Here is a 19,683-nt window from a genome sequence, read left to right as displayed (position 1 = left end):
AAAAGTGACATTTCATTCCAGATTATCTGAAAGAATTTCAGTGGTTACCTGTCTTTAATCATGAGGCATAATCCTCTTTGAGGAAAGAAGAGGCATTTATTTTGTGCGTGTTTTCAGTGCAAATATATGAAATCCAGTTGTCTTGGTGAATAGTGTTAAATATCATTAATTAAAAATACTTTAGGTCTCGGGAGATACAGGGACCAAGTGGCAGCGACAAAGACATCTGAACTGCCCCTGCCGAAAATGGGCGCACGAGACAGATAATAAGTGTTTCCAAGGCTTTTGGCTACATTTGCATCTTCTTATCTCAGTTTATGCAGAATTTATGGATGATGGTGTTTGAGATGAAAGACTGAGGAAAATTCAGAAGAGACTGATGTTAACGAAGGTGAACTCTCCTCAGAGATTAAATATAAGACACCTCAACCTAGAGGAGAAGTATGTTTTACACAAACATTTGATGGTGGAAGATTGGCTGGGTGGATCTTAGCAAAAGCAAAGGAAGATGATACATATGCGAAGATTTCTCTATATGACAGCTTCTCCTGGAGTATGATGAAAGGTTTTCTTCCTCCCTCTAGTGTAAAGCTAGCCTCCTCAATTGTTATAACCAAGATCAGCTTCTTCTCAAGGAAGATGGCAAACAGAAGAATTGAAAGAAATCTAAGTACCTGGCAACAGAGGACCAGTATTGAAATCTAGACCAAAGCACTGTCTGCTGTATTTGCAAAACTCTTTATTTTCACTGATAAACCTTTAATAGTTCAGTAAGATACTTTTTCTGAAATTTGTATTAGTTTCATATAATTTGGCTTATTAATATAGGTTGTATTTGAATAATGAGTATAAAATCCAGATTTTCAGTTTCACTTACTTGAATGCACAATGCATGAATACACATAAACACCCTGAGGTTCTGAGTGAAAAGCAGGTTAATTTAAAAATCTTATAATACATACTGTAATATATAAAATTCAGCCACCATAAAATATATAGTACACACTAAAGTCATCATCTTTAACTGTTTCTTAGAATTACTTGCTATTAAGATACTAAACTCAGTATATTTAGAATGAAATTGTAGATATTGCTGTTAAACCAGTGATAAGATTCAAAAGCAGCAAATGTATTTTAAAAAGGAAATGCATATGTAGATCAGTGTCTTTCAAGCCTGGACCCCTTTAAAAGAGTACATGTTCTCACAGACAATCCCCCCTCCCCTGCAGCGTGACTTAAAACTAGTTTTATTATGACATTGCTTGCATGTGTACTGTCATAAAATCAGGGATAAATTCCTCAAGCTTATTTTACCTATACTGATATAAAACCAGAATAGAGTTATACAAATACAGTTACAAAACCAATACAATTTAAATTCAGTGATCAGTGATATTCATAACGATGAGCCGAAAGTATTCTAGTATTCCCACAAGAGGCTTCATCATCCAAGACCCATGAAAATTCGGTATAGCTTCAGTATTAGGTACATTTTACCGTGCGAATTACTGTATTTGAAGGCTGGCCACCTAAGGATGATAAGGGTGATTCCTTTCCTTTAACCAGAAAATAGATGAAGAGAAATTCTTCCCCGTTGTCAGATAACAGTGTCTTCTGCTCTCATCCGTGGCAAAAGAGCCAAGCCTCACATGGTTTAAACGAGGGGGGGGGGTGGTGCTGAAGTGAAGGAGGTTCACTGGGGTGAATGAAAAGATGTAGAAGAAATGTGATCACAAAATGAGGAAGTGTGTCATGACGGGGTGTCAGCACAGACCCTGGAAGCTGAAGGGGCTGGTGCCTGGCAGGGCTGAGTCACTTAGCACCCTTGGCATTGAGGGGGAAGGAAAATGCTAATTTTAGATGGTTTGTATCGGATTAGCAGGAGGATCTGACTTCAGAAAGCACAGTAATTATTGGGTTTTATTAAGTGAAAAGTGAGATTTGGCTTTGGATGCCACCTTTAAATTTTGACTCACAAAGTGTGTGGTGGGGAGGTTGAGATTTCTGGATGGTGGAGAGCAAAAACAAATTTTACAAAGGGTTTGGTAGTATAAGTAGCCAACATTTGTGGGCACATTTGAGGGTGGGGAGCAGGGGGGAAAATAGGAAAGAGTAACGGAGTCACGACTGCCTTAAAAATGGGGAGAGTGGAAAGGATTCTAGTGGGACCAAGCCTTCCTTCTGTAGGGAAAAGATGTGGGTGCTTACTCTAGTGGGATGGATGTGTTGCCATTCACTTTGATTTTATGAATACAGGCCACTTCGCTGACTCCTGAAAGGTAAAAATCTGAAAAACCTTGATTATTTTGTACTGCTAAAATTTGCTATAATAGGGGAAAAACCATTTACATCTACCTTTTAAACTTTTTTTTCCCATGAGCTCAAACAATGCTGATGATATTAGAGAGAGAAAATGCTGATTGCGCAAATGACCCCTCCTTTTGCTTTGGCTGAGATCCCCAAGAGGGGAAGAATTTGCTGTCATGTGGCATTTGTGCCTTCATTCATATTCATTCAATCCATTCATTTATATGTTCATTTATCAAACATTTATTGGGCCAGGTCCTGTTCTAAGGGCTGGGTATACAATGAGTCACATTCCCTGGCCTCATGGAGAGTAGTAGTGAACTGACTCCCTCCAGGACTTTGTATCATTCACGTCTTGAACATCCTTCACTGCAGATTGAAAAGCAGAGGAGGTGGGGCTTCGCTGGTGGCACAGTGGTTGGGAATCCACCTGCCAATGCAGGGGACACGGGTTCGAGCCCTGGTCCTGGAAGATCCCACATGCCGCAAAGCAGCTAAGCCCGTGCGCCACAACTACTGAGCCTGAACTCTAGAGCCTTCCAGTGCAGGGGGTGCGGGTTCGATCCCTGGTCCAGGAGCTAAGATCCCACATGCCTAAAGGCCAAAAAACCAAAACATAAAAACAAAAAAAAAAAAAAAGAAAGAAAAAAAGAAACAGAAGCAGTATTGTAACAAATTCAATAAAGGCTATAAAAAATAAAATAAACTTAAAAAATAAAAGGGCAAGAGCCATCTCTTCTGCTTTCTTTGCATGTTTTGAAACTTTGAAGAGATTGAAGAGAGCAGATGTTAGGTGTTTGTTAATTAACCGTCTGGCCTGAGATGAATGGTTTTGTCTTTCAGTGGACAAGTGTGTGATTAGTTGTAGCATAAGTTCTGTACTCTTCACCAATGCCTTCCCCCCACATCTCCAACAATTACTAGCTGGGTGACATTGGGCAACCTACATGGCCTCTGTAAGCTGCGGCTTCTCCCTCTCTAAGATGACAGTGATGCTGGCACTCACCTGGCAGGATAGAGCAGGAGCTGGGATGAAGTCCTCCACAGAAGGCATCCAGCATGTGCCTGGCTTAACATAAAAAATCTTCATTAACCGAAGAATGATAATGAAGACCCTTGGGAGATGTTTGATTTTCTCCATGCTTTACGGAAAAATGAATGCAACACCACATCAGACATACCACATTTATAGACAGTGTGTGTGACTCTAATTATGAATACCAGAGGCACAAGGGGAGTTCAGGGGCAAGCAACGTAATAGTGGTGATATGGGGAATTTTCCAGAGGGAGCTATAAATATCACGGATGAGCCAACTGGGTGCAAATCAAGGCCATTGCTAATTAAGAGAAGGTGATTTGGGTTTTGTCAAGTATCTTATCAAATGTAGCATCACATTTTTGTACATTAACCTTCTCTATAGAAATTTTATTTTAATTTTGACTGGATTCAGTCCTGAATAGACATAAGTGGGAAACTTGTTTTGGTTCTACAATTATAGACAATATTCCTGTTACAGGATTGACGTTTTACAAATGGATTATTCCAGTCATGAGAATTATCAGACATGATGAGTAGTTTAGTGAAATCCACAGCACACGTGGAAAAGCACCCCAAATACACTATGTTATATTTGCATTATTTTAAAAGTTCATATAACAATAGGTAGCATTTTTCATTATAAAACTTGTTCATTGCAAAAAGCTTGTAAACTCTATAAAAGTATGCAGAGGAGAACAATTCATGGTTCTATAATCCCCGTTTAGCTAGTATTAATGTTTTATTATATTTCTTTCCATAGTCTTTACTTCTTTCTTTCCTTCTGTCCATCCATGTGTGGGTAAGCTGAGTAGTGGCCCCCAAAGATATCCACATCCTAGTCCCCAGAACCTGTGAATATTACCTTATATGACAAAAGATGTGATTAAGAATCTTGAAATGGGGAGATTATTCTGGCTAATCCGGTGAGGCCTAAATGCAGTCACACCTGTCCTTAGAAGAGGGAAGCAGGGGGAGATTTGACACAGAAGAGGAAGGCAAAGTCACCACTGAAGCAAGACACTGTGCCACTGGCTTTGGAGATGGAGGAAAGCGCCATGAACCAAGGAAGTGAGGCAGCTCCCAGAAGCTGCAAAAGCAAGGAAATGGATTCTCTCCAGAGCCTCTGGAAAGAGGACAGTCCTGCTGACGCCTTGATTCTGGCCAGTGATACTGATTTCTGACCCACAGAACTGTAAGAGAATAAATGTATGTTGTCTAAGCCACCAAGTTCATGGTTATTTGTTATAGCAGTGACAGGAAATGAATATACCATGAATGTATCAATTTTTATACCTATCAACCTACTTAACCACATACCTTTTATAATATGACTTATATGTTACTGTATATATAAAGCTATACATACATATTATATATATTACACATACATATTATATATATAATATACATACACATATTGTATATATCCATGTACCAGTGTTATTTTTTATTTGGTTAAAATATACATAAAATTTACCATCTAAATCATTTTAAGTGTACAGTTCTGTGGCACTAAGTACCTTAACATTGTTATGCAACCATCACCACCATCCATCTTCAGAACTTTTTCATCTTCCCCAACTAACACTGTATATATATTAAACAGTCACTCCCCATTTCCTCTCCCCCTACTCCCAACCCTTGGCAACCACCATTCTACTCTCTGTTTCTATGAATTTGGCTCCTCTAGGTACCTCATATATTTGGAATCATACAGTATTTGTCCTTTTGTGACTATCTTGTTTCACTTAAGAATAATGTCTAAAATGTTCATCCATGTTGTAGCATATGTCAGAATTTCCTTCCCTTTTAAGGCTGAATTATATTGCATTGTATGAATACACCACATTTTGTATACCCATTCATTAATTGATAGAGACTTGGGTTGCTTCCAGCTTTTGGCTATTTTGAATAACGCTACTATGAACATTGGTGTACAAATATCTGATTGTGTCCCTGCTCTCATTTCCTTTAGGTATATAGCCAGAAGTGGAATTGCTGAATCATTTGGTAATTCTATGTTTAATTTTTTGAGGAACTGCCATACTGTTTTCCACAGCAGCTGTACCATTTTACATTATCACCTGTAGTGCACAAGGGCTCCCGTTTCTCGCCAACATTTGTTATTTTATTTTATTTTATTTTTGATAATAGCCATCCTAATGGGTGTAAAGTGGTGTCTCATTATGGTTTATACATATCTATTTTTTTTTTTTTTTTTTTTTTTTTTTGGCTACCATTTTTGGTTTTTATTGAGGTATAAATGACATACAACGCTATATTCGTTTCAGGTGTACAACATAATGATTCAATATTTGTGTGTATTGTAAATTATCACCACAATAAGTCTAGTTAACATCTGTCACTGTACATCCTTACAGACTTTATATACATATCTATTTTTATATTACTTTTTTTCCACCTTGTTTTAAATCAAATTCTTCAAAGATTTTTTTAAGCCTATGTAACAATCTATTCTAAATACATGCTATAACTTATATAACCATTCCTCCTTGTGGAACGTTTGGCTCTTTCTAACTTTTTATCATTGTAGGTTACAAAAGTGTGAGCATAAATGAACACTACACCTTTGTCCACATCTCTGAGAACGTCCTAAGAATGAATTACTCAAAGGAGCATTACATTGAAAACTGTTGGTGTGTTTAACCAAATTGCTTTCCAAAAGGCTGTTTCAATCTGCAGACTGTGAGAGTGCTTAGTAGCACATTTTTACACATATTTTTTTTTTTTCAGGTGCAGGGTATCTTTACAATACAGATGAGAATACCTGTGAACTTGAACATCCATAGAAGCAGAATCCACTTGCTTATTTGGGTACAAAAGGCTAATTTTTTTGTCAATGTTGGGTTGGATTGTTGGTTTTAAAGACAGTTAGATTTGATTTACCTTTAGATTCTCAAGAGACAAAACTTCCACATAAAAAAAAAGGCAGTTTTTTTTTTAATTTTTGAATTTTATTTTATTTTTTTTATACAGCAGGTCCTTATTAGTCATCAGTTTTATACACATCAGTGTATACATGTCAATCCCAATTGCCCAATTCATCACACCACCAACACCACCCTCTTGCCGCTTTCCCCGCTTGGTGTCCATACGTTTGTTTTCTACATCTGTGTCTCAATTTCTGCCCTGCAAACCGGTTCATCTCTACCATTTTTCTAGGTTCCACATATATGCGTTAATATACGATATTTGTTTTTCTCTTTCTGACTTACTTCACTCTGTATGACAGTCTCTAGATCCATCCACGTCTCTACAAATGACCCAATTTCGTTCCTTTTTATGGCTGAGTAATATTCCATTGTATATATGTACCACATCTTTATCGATTCGTCTGTTGATGGGCATTTAGGTTGCTTCCATGACCTGGCTATTGTAAATAGTGCTGCAATGAACATTGGGGTGCATGTGTCTCTTTGAATTATGGTTTTCTCTGGGTATATGCCCAGTAGTGGGATTGTGGGATCATATGGTAATTCTATCTTTAGTTTTTAAGGAACCTCCATACTGTTCTCCATAGTGGCTGTATCAATTTACATTCCCACCAACAGTGCAAGAGGGTTCCCTTTTCTCCACACCCTCTCCAGCATTTGTTGTTTGTAGATTTTCTGATGATGCCCATTCTAACTGGTGTAAGATGATACCTCATTGTAGTTTTGATTTGCATTTCTCTAATAATTAGTGATGTTGAGCAGCTTTTCATGTGCTTCTTGACCATCTGTATGTCTTCTTTGGAGAAATGTGTATTTAGGTTTTCTAACCATTTTTGGATTGGGTTGTTTGTTTTTTTAATATTGAGCTGCATGAGCTGTTTATATATTTTGGAGATTAATCCTTTGTCAGTTGCTTCATTTGCAAATATTTTCTCCCATTCTGAGGGTTGTGTTTTCGTCTTGTTTATGGTTTCCTTTGCTGTGCAAAAGCTTTGAAGTTTCATTAGGTCCCATTTGTTTATTTCTGTTTTTATTTCCATTACTCTAAGAGGTGGATCAAAAAAGATCTAGCTGTGATTTATGTAAAAGAGTGTTCTTCCTATGTTTTCCTCTAAGAGTTTTATAGTGTCCGGTCTTACATGTAGGGCTCTAATCCATTTTGAGTTTATTTTTGTGTATGGTGTTAGGGAGTGTTCTAATTTCATTCTTTTTTTTTTTTTAACATCTTTATTGAAGTATAATTGCTTCACAATGGTGTGTTAGTTTCTGCTTTATAACAAAGTGAATCAGCTACAGATATACACACGTTCCCATATCTCCTCCCTCCCGCATCTCCCTCCCTCCCACCCTCCCCATCCCACCCCCCCAGGCGGTCACAAAGCACCGTGCTGATCTCCCTGTGCCATGCGGCTGCTTCCCACTAGCTATCTATTTTACATTTGGTAGTGTATATATGTCCATGACACTCTCTCATCCTGTCACATCTCACCCCTCCCGCTCCCCATATCCTCAAGTCCATTCTTTAGTAGGTCTGTGTCTTTATTCCCATCTTGCCACTAGGTTCTTCATGGCCTTTTATTTTTTTTTCCTTAGATTCCATATATATGTGTTAGCATACTGTATTTGTTTTTCTCTTTCTGACTTACTTCACTCTGTATGACAGACTCTAACTCCATCCACCTCATTACAAATACCTCCATTTCATTTCTTTTTATGGCTGAGTAATATTCCATTGTATATATGTGCCACATCTTCTTTATCCATTCATCCGATGATGGACACTTAGGTTGCTTCCATGTCCTGGCTATTGTAAATAGAGCTGCAATGAACATTTTGGTACATGACTCTTTTTGAATTATGGTTTTCTCAGGGTATATGCCCAGTAGTGGGATGGCTGGGTCGTATGGTAGTTCTATTTTTAGTTTTTTAAGGAACCTCCATACTGTTCTCCATAGTGGCTGTATCAATTTACATTCCCACCAACAGTGCAAGAGGGTTCCCTTTTCTCCACACCCTCTCCAGCATTTATTGTTTGTAGATTTTTTGATGATGGCCATTCTGACCGGTGTGAGATGATACCTCATTGTAGTTTTGATTTGCATTTCTCTAATGATTAATGATGTTGAGCATTCTTTCATGTGTCTGTTGGCCATCTGTATATCTTCTTTGGAGAAATGTCTATTTAGGTCTTCTGCCCATTTTTGGATTGGGTTGTTTGTTTTTTTGTTATTGAGCTGCATGAGCTGCTTGTAAATCTTGGAGATTAATCCTTTGTCAGTTGCTTCATTTGCAAATATTTTCTCCCATTCTGAGGGTTGTCTTTTGGTCTTGTTTATGGTTTCCTTTGCTGTGCAAAAGCTTTTAAGTTTCATTAGGTCCCATTTGTTTATTTGTGTTCTTATTTCCATTTCTCTAGGAGCTGGGTCAAAAAGGATCTTGCTGTGATTTATGTCATAGAGTGTTCTGCCTATGTTTTCCTCTAAGAGTTTGATAGTGTCTGGCCTTACACTTAGGTCTTTAACCCATTTTGAGTTTATTTTTGTGTATGGTGTCAGGGAGTGTTCTAATTTCATTCTTTTCCATGTAGCTGTCCAGTTTTCCCAGCACCACTTATTGAAGAGACTGTCTTTTCTCAATTGTATATCCTTGCCTCCTTTGTCATAGATTAGTTGACCATAGGTGCATGGGTTTATCTCTGGGCTTTCTATCTTGTTCCGTTGATCTGTATTTCTGTTTTTGTGCTAGTACCATATTGTCTTGATTACTGTAGCTTTGTAGTATAGTCTGAAGTCAGGGAGTCTGATTCCTCCAGCTCTGTTTTTTTTCCCTCAAGACTGCTTTGGCTATTCGGGGTCTTTTGTGTCTCCACACAAATTTTAAGATTTTTTGTTCTAATTCTGTAAAAAATGCCATTGGTAGTTTGATAGGGATTGCATTGAATCTGTAGATTGCTTTGGGTAGTATAGTCATTTTCACAATATTGGTTCTTCCAATCCAATCCAAGAACATGGTATATCTCTCCATCTGTTGGTATCATCTTTAATTTCTTTCGTCAGTGTCTTATAGTTTTCTGCATACAGGTCTTTTGTCTCCCTAGGTAGGTTTATTCCTAGGTATTTTATTCTTTTTGTTGCAATGGTAAATGGGAGTGTTTCTTTAATTTCTCTTTCAGATTTTTCATCATTAGTGTATAGGAATGCAAGAGATTTCTGTGCATTAATTTTGTATCCTGCAACTTTGCCAAATTCATTGATTAGCTCTAGTAGTTTTCTGGTGGCATCTTTAGGATTCTCTATGTATAGTATCATGTCATCTGCAAACAGTGACAGTTTTACTTCTTCTTTTCCATTTTGGATTCCTTTTATTTCTTTTTCTTCTCTGATTGCCGTGGCTAGGACTTCCAAAACTATGTTGAATAATAGTGGTGAGAGTGGACATCCTTGTCTTAGAGGAAATGCTTCCAGTTTTTCACCATTGAGAATGATGTTTGCTGTGGTTTGTCATATATGGCCTTTATTATGTTGAGGTAGGTTCCCTCTATGCCCACTTTCTGGAGAGTTTTTATCATAAATGCATGCTGAATTTTGTCAGAAACTTTTTCTGCATCTATTGAGATGATAATATGGTTTTTATTCTTCAGTTTGTTAATATGGTTTATCACATTGATTGATTTACGTATACTTAAGAATCCTTGCATCCCTGGGATAAATCCCACTTGATCATGGTGTATGATCCTTTTAATGTGTTGTTGGATTCTGTTTGCTAGTATTTTGTTGAGGGGTTTTGCATCTATATTCATGAGTGATATTGGTCTGTAATTTTCTTTTTTTGTAGTATCTTTGTCTGGTTTTGGTATCAGGGTGATGATAGCCTCATAGAATGAGTATGGGAGTGTTCCTTGCTCTGCAATTTTTTGGAAGAGTTTGAGAAGGATGGGTGTTAGCTCTTCTCTAAATGTTTGATAGAATTCACTTGTGAAGCCATCTGGTCCTGGACTTTTGTTTGTTGGAAGATTTTTAATCACAGTTTCAATTTCATTACTTGTGATTGGTCTGTTCATATTTTCTATATCTTCCTGGTTCAGTCTTGGAAGGTTATACCTCTCTAAGAATTTGTCCATTTCTTCCAAGTTGTCCATTTTATTGGCATAGAGTTGGTTGTAGTAGTCTCTTAGGATGCTTTGTATTTCTGCGGTGTTTGTTGTAACTTCTCCTTTTTTATTTCTAATTTTATTGATTTGAGTCCTCTCCCTCTTTTTCTTGATGAGTCTGGCCAATGGTTTATCAATTTTGTTTATCTTCTCAAAGAACCAGCTTTTAGTTTTGTTGATCTTTGCTATTGTTTTCTTTGTTTCTATTTCATTTATTTCTGCTCTGATCTTTATGATTTCTTTCCTTCTGGTAACTTTGGGTTTTGTTCTTCTTTCTCTAGTTCCTTTAGGTGGAACGTTAGATTGTTTATTTGAGATTTTTCTTGTTTCTTGAGGTAGGCTTGTATTGCTATAAACTTCCCTCTTAGGTAGAACTACTTTTGCTGCATCCCATAGGTTTTGGATCGTTGTGTTTTCTTTTTTTTAGAATTTTTTTTAAAATTCGTTTATTTATTTATTTATTTTTGGCTGTGTTGGGTCTTCGTTTCTGTGCGAGGGCTTTCTCTAGTTGCGGAAAGCAGGGGCCACTCTTTCATCACGGTGCGCGGGCCTCTCACTATCGCGGCCTCTCTTGTTGCGGAGCACAGGCTCCAGACGCGCAGACTCAGTAGTTGCGGCTCACGGGCCTAGTTGCTCTGCGGCATGTGGGATCTTCCCAGACCAGGGCTCAAACCCATGTCCCCTGCATTAGCAGGCAGATTCTCAAGCACTGTGCCACCAGGGAAGCCTCCGTCATGTTTACATTGTCGTTTGTCTCTAGGTATTTTTTGATTTCTTCAGTGATCTCTTGGTTATTTAGTAACGTATTGTTTAGCCTCCATGTGTTTGTGTTTTTTACGTTTTTTTCCCTGTAACTCATTTCTAATCTCATAGGGTTGTTGTCAGAAAAGATGCTTGATAAGATTTCAGTTTTCTTAAATTTACTGAGGCTTGATTTGTGACCCAAGATGTGATCTATCCTGGAGAATGTTCCTTGCACACTTGAGAAGAAAGTGTAATCTGCTGTTTTTGGATGGACTGTCCTATAAATATCAATTAAATCTATCTGGTCTATTGTGTCATTTAAGGCTTCTGTTTCTTTATTTATTTTCATTTTGGATGATCTGTCCATTGGTGTAAGTGAGGTGTTAAAGTCCCACAGTATTATTGTGTTACTGTCGATTTCCTCTTTTATAGCTGTTAGCAGTTGCCTTATATATTGAGGTGCTCCTCTTTGGGTGGGTATATATTTATAATTGTTATATATTCTTGGATTGATCCCTTGATCATTATGTAATGTCCTTCCTTGTCTCTTGTAACATTCTTTATTTTAAAGTCTATTTTATCTGATATGAGTATAGCTACTCCAGCTTTCTTTTGATTTCCATTTGCATGGAATGTCTTTTTCCATCCCCTCATTTTCAGTCTGTATGTGTCCCTAGGTCTGACGTGGGTCTCTTGTAGACAGCATCTAGATGGGTCTTGTTTTTGTATCCATTCAGCAAGCCTGTGTCTTTTGGTTGGAGCATTTAATCCATTCACGTTTAAGGTAATTATCGATATGTATGTACTTATGGCCATTTTCTTAATTGTTTTGGGTTTGTTTTTGTAGGTCCTTTTCTTCTCTTGTGTTTCCCACTTAGAGAAGTTCCTTTAGCATTTGTTGTAGAGCTGGTTTGGTGGTGCTGAATTCTCTTAGCTTTTGCTATAACAAAATTGGTATAGAGGACACATATCTCAACATAAGAAAAGCCATTTATGACAAAGCCACAGCCAACATCATACTCAATGGTAAAAAACTGAAAGCTTTTCCTCTAAAACCAGGAACAAGCCAAGGATGACCACTCTTGCCGTTTCTATTTAACGTAGTAATGGAAGTCCTAGCCATAGCAATCAAACAAGAAAAAGAAAGAAAATGCATCCAAATAGGAAGAGAAGTAAAACCATCACTATTTGCAGATACTATATACAGAAAACCCTGAAGTTTCTACCAAAAAAACTATTAGAAATAATGAATTCAGTAAAGTTGCAGGATACAAGATCAGTGTACAGAAATCTGCTGCTTTTCTATACACTAATAATGAACTTATCAGAAAGAGAAAACAATCCCATTTATAACTGCATCAAAAAATAATAAAATACCTAGGAATAAAGTTAACCAAGGAAGTGAAAGACCAATATTCTGAAAACTATAAGATGCTGATGAAGGAAATTGAAGACAGTACAAATAAATGGAAAGATATCCCATGTTCACGGATTAGAGGAATTAATATTATTAAAATGTCCATACTTCCCAATGCAATCTACAGATTTAATGCAATTAGTATCAAAGTGCCCATGACATTTTTCACAGAACTTGAACAAATAATCCTAAAATTTGTACAGAACCACAGAAGACTTGAAATAGCCAGAGCAATCTTGAGAAAAAGGAAGAAAGCTGGAAGTATCATAATTCCTGATTTCAAACTATACTACAAAACTACAGTTACCAAAACAATATGGTACTGGCACAAAAACAAACACATAGATTAATGGAACCAAATTAATTAAAGAGCACCCAGAAATAAATTCATGTACATATGGTCATTTAATCTACAACAAAGGAGACAAAAATATACAATGGGGAAATGACAGTTTTTTCAATAAATGGTGTTGGGAGAGCTGGACAGCCACATGTAAAAGAACAAAATTTGAACATTTTCTCACATTATATACAAAAATAAATTCAAAATGGGCTAAAGACCAAATTGTAAACCAGAAAGCCTAAGACTCCTAGAAATAGACATAGGCAGTACAGTCTTTTACATAAGTTTTAGCAATTTTCTTTTGGCTCTGTCTCCTCAGGCAAGGGAAATGGAACCTGAAACTTAAAAGCTTTTGCACAGTGTAGGAAACCATCAATAAAATGAAAGACAGCATACTAAATGGGAGAAGATATTTGCAAATGATATGTCTGATAAGGGATTAATAATATCCAAAATATATAAACAGCTCAAACAACTCAATATCAAAAAACCAAATAAACCGATTAAAAAATAGGCAGAAGACCTGAATAGACATTTTCCAAAGAAGACATACAGATGGACAACAGGCACATAAAAAGGTGCTTAACATCATGAATCATCAGGGAAATGCAAATCAAAACCACAGTGAGATATCACTTCTACCTGTCAGAATGGCTATCATCAAAAAGACAATAAATGTTGGCAGGGATGTGGTGAAAAGGGAACCCTAGTAAACTACTGGAGGGAATGTAAATTGGTACAGCCACTGTGGAAAACAGTATGGAGGTTCCTCAAAAAGTGAAAAATAGATCTAATATATGATCCAACAATCTCATTTCTGGGTATTTAGCCAAAGGAAATAAAATCATTATCTTGAAGAAATATCTGTACCTCCAAGTCCTTATAGTCAATGTAGCATTATTTGCAATAGCTAAGGTATGGAAACAACATAAGTGTCTGTTGACAGAAGAATGAATAAAGAAAGTATGAGATACACACACACACACACACACACACACACACACGCACACACACACTGGAATTTTATTCAGTCATAAAAAAGGAAATCCTGACATTTGCAGCAACATAGGCAAAACTTGAGGGCTAAGTTAAATAAGCCAGACAGAAATAGACAAATACTGCATGGTATCACTTATTAGTGGAATCTTTAAAAAAAAGATCAAACTCATAGAAACAGAGAGTGGAATGCTGGTTGCCAAGGGCTCAGAAGTGGGTAAATGGGAATAAAGGGTACAAACTTTCAGTTATAAGATGAATAATGTGTGAGGATCTAATGTATCAAATGGTGACTATTGTTATAATACTATAGTGTACAATTGAAATTTGCTAAGAGAGTAGAACTTAAGTGTTCTCACACGCACACAAAAAGATAACTGTATGAGGTGATGGATGTGTTAGTTAACTTGATTGTGGGCATCGTTTCACAATGTATTGGTTTGGCCAAAAAGTTCGTTCGGGTTTTTCGGAACAAACTTTTTGGCCAACCTAGTATATGTACATCAAATTGTCACATGTACACTTTTCATATATTACAATTTTATATGTCAATTATACTGCAATAAAGCTGAAACAAGCACTACTTTTGTTAGTAAAACATGTTTTTCATTGTTGGAGAAAACAGTTACAGATATGGAAAGGAGACATGACTATTGCCAAAGCTGGCACTCTCTGGTATCTCTTTTTAATCTGAATTTTAAAAAATATCCAGGAATTTAGAAACATTTTGGATAAATAGGAATTTATTGTAAAATAAATCAGAATTTTGATAGTGACATCTTTTGACATATGTTGATTCTTGCTTAGGATTATTCTAAGACCATATCCCAGGTATTTAATAGATTTTGCTTTGCTTTGGAGTTTTCAAAGAAAATACACCTTAAAAATTCTTTCTTACAAAAAGGAAAAGTGATTTGCAAAATATATGCATGAAACAAGAGGAATTTTCTGTCAGAAATAAGTAGGCATAGCCCTCGGTGAAGGCTGAATTGTCTGGTGTTTCCACTTTAAGCCTCTTAGCTACATTTCTGTTTCTGTAGAGCAAGAGAAGATCCCAGAAAAATAATTTTTCTTCCTTTGTAGAAACTTCTTTAACTGGCAGAAAATGGTAACTCATCAAACCTGCAGCAGAAGGCAACTTTTCAACTCAGTCAATATGATCAACATTAAGCATCCATCAAATGAAGGATTGGGAGTGATAACCTTAAAAAATCCTGCTAGGCAACTAGTTATTGATTCTCTGTTCAGCCTGATGCATGAAGGTGCAAAGGCAACAAGTGATTGGAGAAAACACAAACCTGCCTGCCTGCCTGCCTGCCTTCATCGGGCTGGGTCAGGCAGGACTTCCGGCCAGAAAGCATCATTTTTGGTTTTACCCAACACATAGTTCTTTCATCCCAATCCATCAGAATTCGATTCTAGCAAGAGGTCTGCTCTTCCTTGCCTTTCCTTGGGATTCTCAGAAAAGCCCAAAGAACAATTTACAATAAAATTTAATTACTTTCAGCCTGGCCGTTCATATGCTTGGGACTATTTGGAGGCTGAAGTTTGTGACTTATACCAAGAAAAAAAATTGGCGTGTTTAATAGTATGAAGGAGCTTGTAGAAAGGGCTTAAATTATTTTGGAGATTAAATTCTTTTCAGGGGCTTTAGAAGCACTGATTCATATTAAAATAATAAATGTGCTAATTACATTTTAATCGTTTCACCTCATTAAGCCAATACCACAAGACCTCTCATTAGCCACACCACCTTCACAGGTGAGAATGATTATAGGTCTTGTGCAGAGACTCCTGGAGTCCATCAGCTGGCAACAGGCTGAGCTACCCTTGACCAGAATCAGAAAGGAAGAGATCTTTCTGGCAGCATCCTTCTCCCACCGCTACAGGTGTTCAGTGCCCTTAGGTTTTCTGCATTAACATTTCTGAAAGCTTTCCTTGCCCAGTTACCTTAAAAAGGGTCAAGTAAATAAGTGGTGCTTTATTATAGCCCTTGTAACTTCCTGTTACAATGACTTACTCATGTTTCTCTCCCTACTAGACTGTCACTTCTAGTCAATAAATTCTCATTGAATAAATTAGTGTGTGATTGATGAAAGTTATAAATGACCAATACTGCTTTGTCCATTTCAGAGTAATTAAAATGTAATGAACTAGACTATAAGCCCCTGGTGGACCAAGAATAGGTCTTACTGAAGTTGCATCCTGGAAGATAACACAATGGCTAGCACAAAATGTTTGCTCAATAAATAATAATGAAAAGATCGTGACAATCTCTTAACCTCAAAGGAGCAAGCTCTAATTGGAGAATTCTGACCTTGGACGAGAACAGACTTGGATGGGCGTCTTTCCAATTGCTCCTTGGAGTTACATGTCCCCACTGGGATCCCCAAAGGGGGAAATAACCTGTGTGAATAACTGCTTTTGACTCCAACCCAGCTGAACTACAGCAAACAGCTACTCGACAGTCGTGAATTGGCTCTCACTGGACGTGTCCAGGGAGAGTCAGGATGCGTTGAAGTCATTGGACCAGAGTCCCTCCATCCAGAGGATCACATGAGCACCGAGGCTCCGTGGGTCATGTTCTAATTTGCTCCATTATTCACAGAGTGACAACAGAGGACTGTCATCATCCAACGAGGGCTCAACATTACCAAAGAAGCAATGAGAATGTCTTCCACTGCAGAGCTTGAAATGGCTTGTCGCAGCTGGGTGGGATGCCCAAGCACATAAATCAATTCCTGTCTTAATTAGTCAGGGTCTGCTGAACACCTTGAAATTGGAAAGAGACATGTAACAAAAGTTACATAACAGACCTCCAGCTGCAGCCAGTCCCCTGCCAGCCCCTGAAAATCCTTTTAGTAACTTTGTTCTGATGAGCCACCTTTTCTGTCTCAGATGAAGGTAAACAATTCACAAGAAAACATCTCAAAACCTCTCCTCCTGCTAGCGGATGTGATTTGGCTGAGTGTTGTGTATTTACTTGAGTTGATTGAAAGAAGGGAAAAAACGCTCATCTGGTAGCAGGCAAATCTGCGAAGTGTTGAGAGGGTGTGATCATTTTACAAAACAGTCCAGCCGGTTTACACTCTTGGTTTAGAAAAAAAATATTCTTTCCTCTTCATTCCAAAGTTAAAGGTTTGTTTTGGAAATGGAAGGAAACTTCATGACTCACTCTTGTTCCTGTCGAATACTGACATAGAGATGAAGGAATAAAGAGAGAAACGAACGGGTGATGAAGGAAAATCAAAAGACTGGTGTCTTGTGGGTGGGGGAGGGAGTTAGTCCTCCCGTCTTCCCACCTTTGTAAACTTCATGCTTTGACAGTGGGCACCAAGTCTTCCTCAAAGCCTCGAGGCTTAGAAACTTGTCTGGAAGGTTTGGGGGAGGGGCTTGTGCCCAGGGAAGAGCAGTGTTCACATCAAGGACGTTTCAAGCTCGACCATTTGTATTTCACCAGAGAGAGGAAATTTGCTTTAAGCACCTGTGAAGACACCACAGAAAGCACCCTGCGGGGTGGGGTGGGGACACAGGTGTGTCCCTGGGGGAACTTGTGCCACAGAGAGATGGAGAAACGCGTGCGGGGGGCAAGAGAGCGAGGACAGCAAGAGCTAGTGAAGACCGATGAAGGATGAAGGAAGAGGAATTGGTGCAGAATGGGGAGAAGAGACGGGAGAGACACGGATATAATCCTCTCTCTCTGTCTCTCTCTCTGCCCTTGGATGCTCAGTGACCTTCGTTGGAGACACCACGGCCCCCCAGCCCATCCCCGCGTCAGCCAGGTACCCCTCCACGCTCAGGCCCCCAACCCTTGCCCTTCTCTTTCTCTCACACCCACACCCAATCCATCAGTATGTGCAGTTGCCTCTCTCAGCAAATGTACCCCGTCGAGAAGCCCAGCTCCTTCTCATGCCCCTCTGCCTCCCTGGACCCGTCTCCTGAGTCACGGCCACGGTCTCCTAATGGCACTTGTGCGCCCACTCTTGCCCCTGCATCCTGCGCTCTGCTTGGCGTTCACTACAAGCCTTGTGACTCAAAACCCTTCCATGACTTCTCTCTTCCAGAATCAGGTCTAAACCCTGTGGGACCCGGCCCCTGGGTCTGTCCTCATCTCCCAGCGTGCTCTCAGCCCCAGCCTCCCTGGTCCTGCTCTCTCCTGCTGGAATGTTCTCCGCACAGAGGGTCTCGTGGCTCACTTCCCAGAGAGATTCAGGTCCCTGCTCAAATATCACCCTTTGGAGAGATGTTACCGGCTGCCTCATAAAAGGGCAGCTCCTCTCTCCTCCACCCCATCACGGTCTAGCCTGCTGATTGGCTTGCTTCTAACACACATCGCTACTGGATATTCTAATCCATGTCTGCGACTGTCTGTCTCCTATATTAGAGCATCAGCTCCGCGAGGGTAAGGATGGTGCTTTGTCTGCTGCTGTACCTTCCATACCTCGATCGTGTCCAGCACACGACCAGTGTCCAGTCAATGCATGTCGAATGGACATAAGAATGAACCACTGCACCGTGCGCTTCTCTTTTCCTCGGGTTTTGGGTCTGAACATCTGCGTGTCACTCTCTTCCCTCCTGTGCCCCCGCACACTGCCTCCCTCTTGGGGAGACCCAAATGCCTGGAAGAAAAGCAACTGTTGTCTTGTGTGCTCCTTCTGCGTGCCAGCCACTGAGAGCTGCCTTTTGGCCTGTTAGTAGTTACTAGGTAACTACCTGGGCAATGACCATGTCTACTGGCTGCCTTTATTAATATGAAGTGGGACTGGGTGATGGGGGCCTGTTTAGGGCAAGGTCTCTGTTAAGAGCTGGGATTCCCAGGGCTCTTGAAGACAGGGACCCATCTGTCAGTCATGCTGTTCACTTTGGTGTCATATCTAAAAAACCGTTCTGTTTCTTTACAATGAACATTTCATCATCAAAGACTCAACTCCTCTACCTGAAAACGCCTTGGACTAGTGCACTTCCCTCTTGGGAGGGATTTCTTCATCCCAAGTAGGAAGTGCACCAGGGCTCCCGGGTATGCCCAGATGAAAAGGGCAGCCTCCACGTCCTGCACATCCCCAGTTCACGCTTCACTAGCCCTTCACAGCTCTGCCCACTTCAATTTCAGCCCTGACAGCTTTTCACTTACAGTTCAGTCTGCCACCTGAGCGTCCAATGTGGCTGACAGACCAGGGCGTGCCTTTGTTTATTGGGGGTGTGGTGGCAGGTTCACAGAGCTGATATTGACTTTAATTAGCACCCCTGCAGGCTGTGAAACTCCACGACTTGAAGCTAGTGACACCAAAACAGTTTGAGAATCTTCGGAATCCATCCAGCCCATTCTTGAAACCACAAGAGGAGCCACTATGACCATCCCCCGGAGGGGGTTTCTAAAGTTGTTTTGTTGAAATAGTGACCTTGGTGTTAAATGGTCCCACTTTACTTCTCCCACTGCCCCCAAGTCCTCTGATCATGAAGCATTTTGTGTATATGCTGTAGGATTTAAACTCAGAATACAACTTGGTAGGGTGGGACAAAAATAATTAAATGTCCATCCCAGCTTGAAGTTTAGTCTGATCTGATGATTTGGTTTTGCCCAGCGCCTCTTGACTAAAAATGCTCCGTCTCTCAGATGTGTTTTCTGTAAGATGGTATATGGAGCGGGTGAGGCTTAACGTGCATCTCGTGTGGCGGGGGGATCGGGGTGCTTAGCGGTGCTCTGGTCTTTGGGGGTGATGTTTCTTGTCCATC

At 39.3% G+C, this 19,683-nt stretch overlaps 1 protein-coding gene across 2 annotated transcripts in view; it reads left to right on the top strand.

The window, feature by feature from the left end:
* The window catches only part of MTR (5-methyltetrahydrofolate-homocysteine methyltransferase), a 123,908-nt gene extending 122,931 nt beyond the window's left edge, over positions 1-977 (top strand). For both annotated transcript variants that reach the window (XR_005016783.1, XR_005016782.1), the window contains exon 34: positions 324-977. The gene's annotated coding sequence lies outside the window, so the exon portion shown is untranslated. The remainder of the gene's footprint in view (positions 1-323) is intronic.
* Positions 978-19,683: the final 18,706 nt, after the last annotated feature.

Source organism: Balaenoptera musculus, chromosome 16 (genome assembly GCF_009873245.2).
Source record: "Balaenoptera musculus isolate JJ_BM4_2016_0621 chromosome 16, mBalMus1.pri.v3, whole genome shotgun sequence".
Taxonomy (NCBI): domain Eukaryota; kingdom Metazoa; phylum Chordata; class Mammalia; order Artiodactyla; family Balaenopteridae; genus Balaenoptera; species Balaenoptera musculus.
Note: the sequence above shows the minus strand (reverse complement) of the source record. Positions and strands in the feature narration are given on the sequence as shown.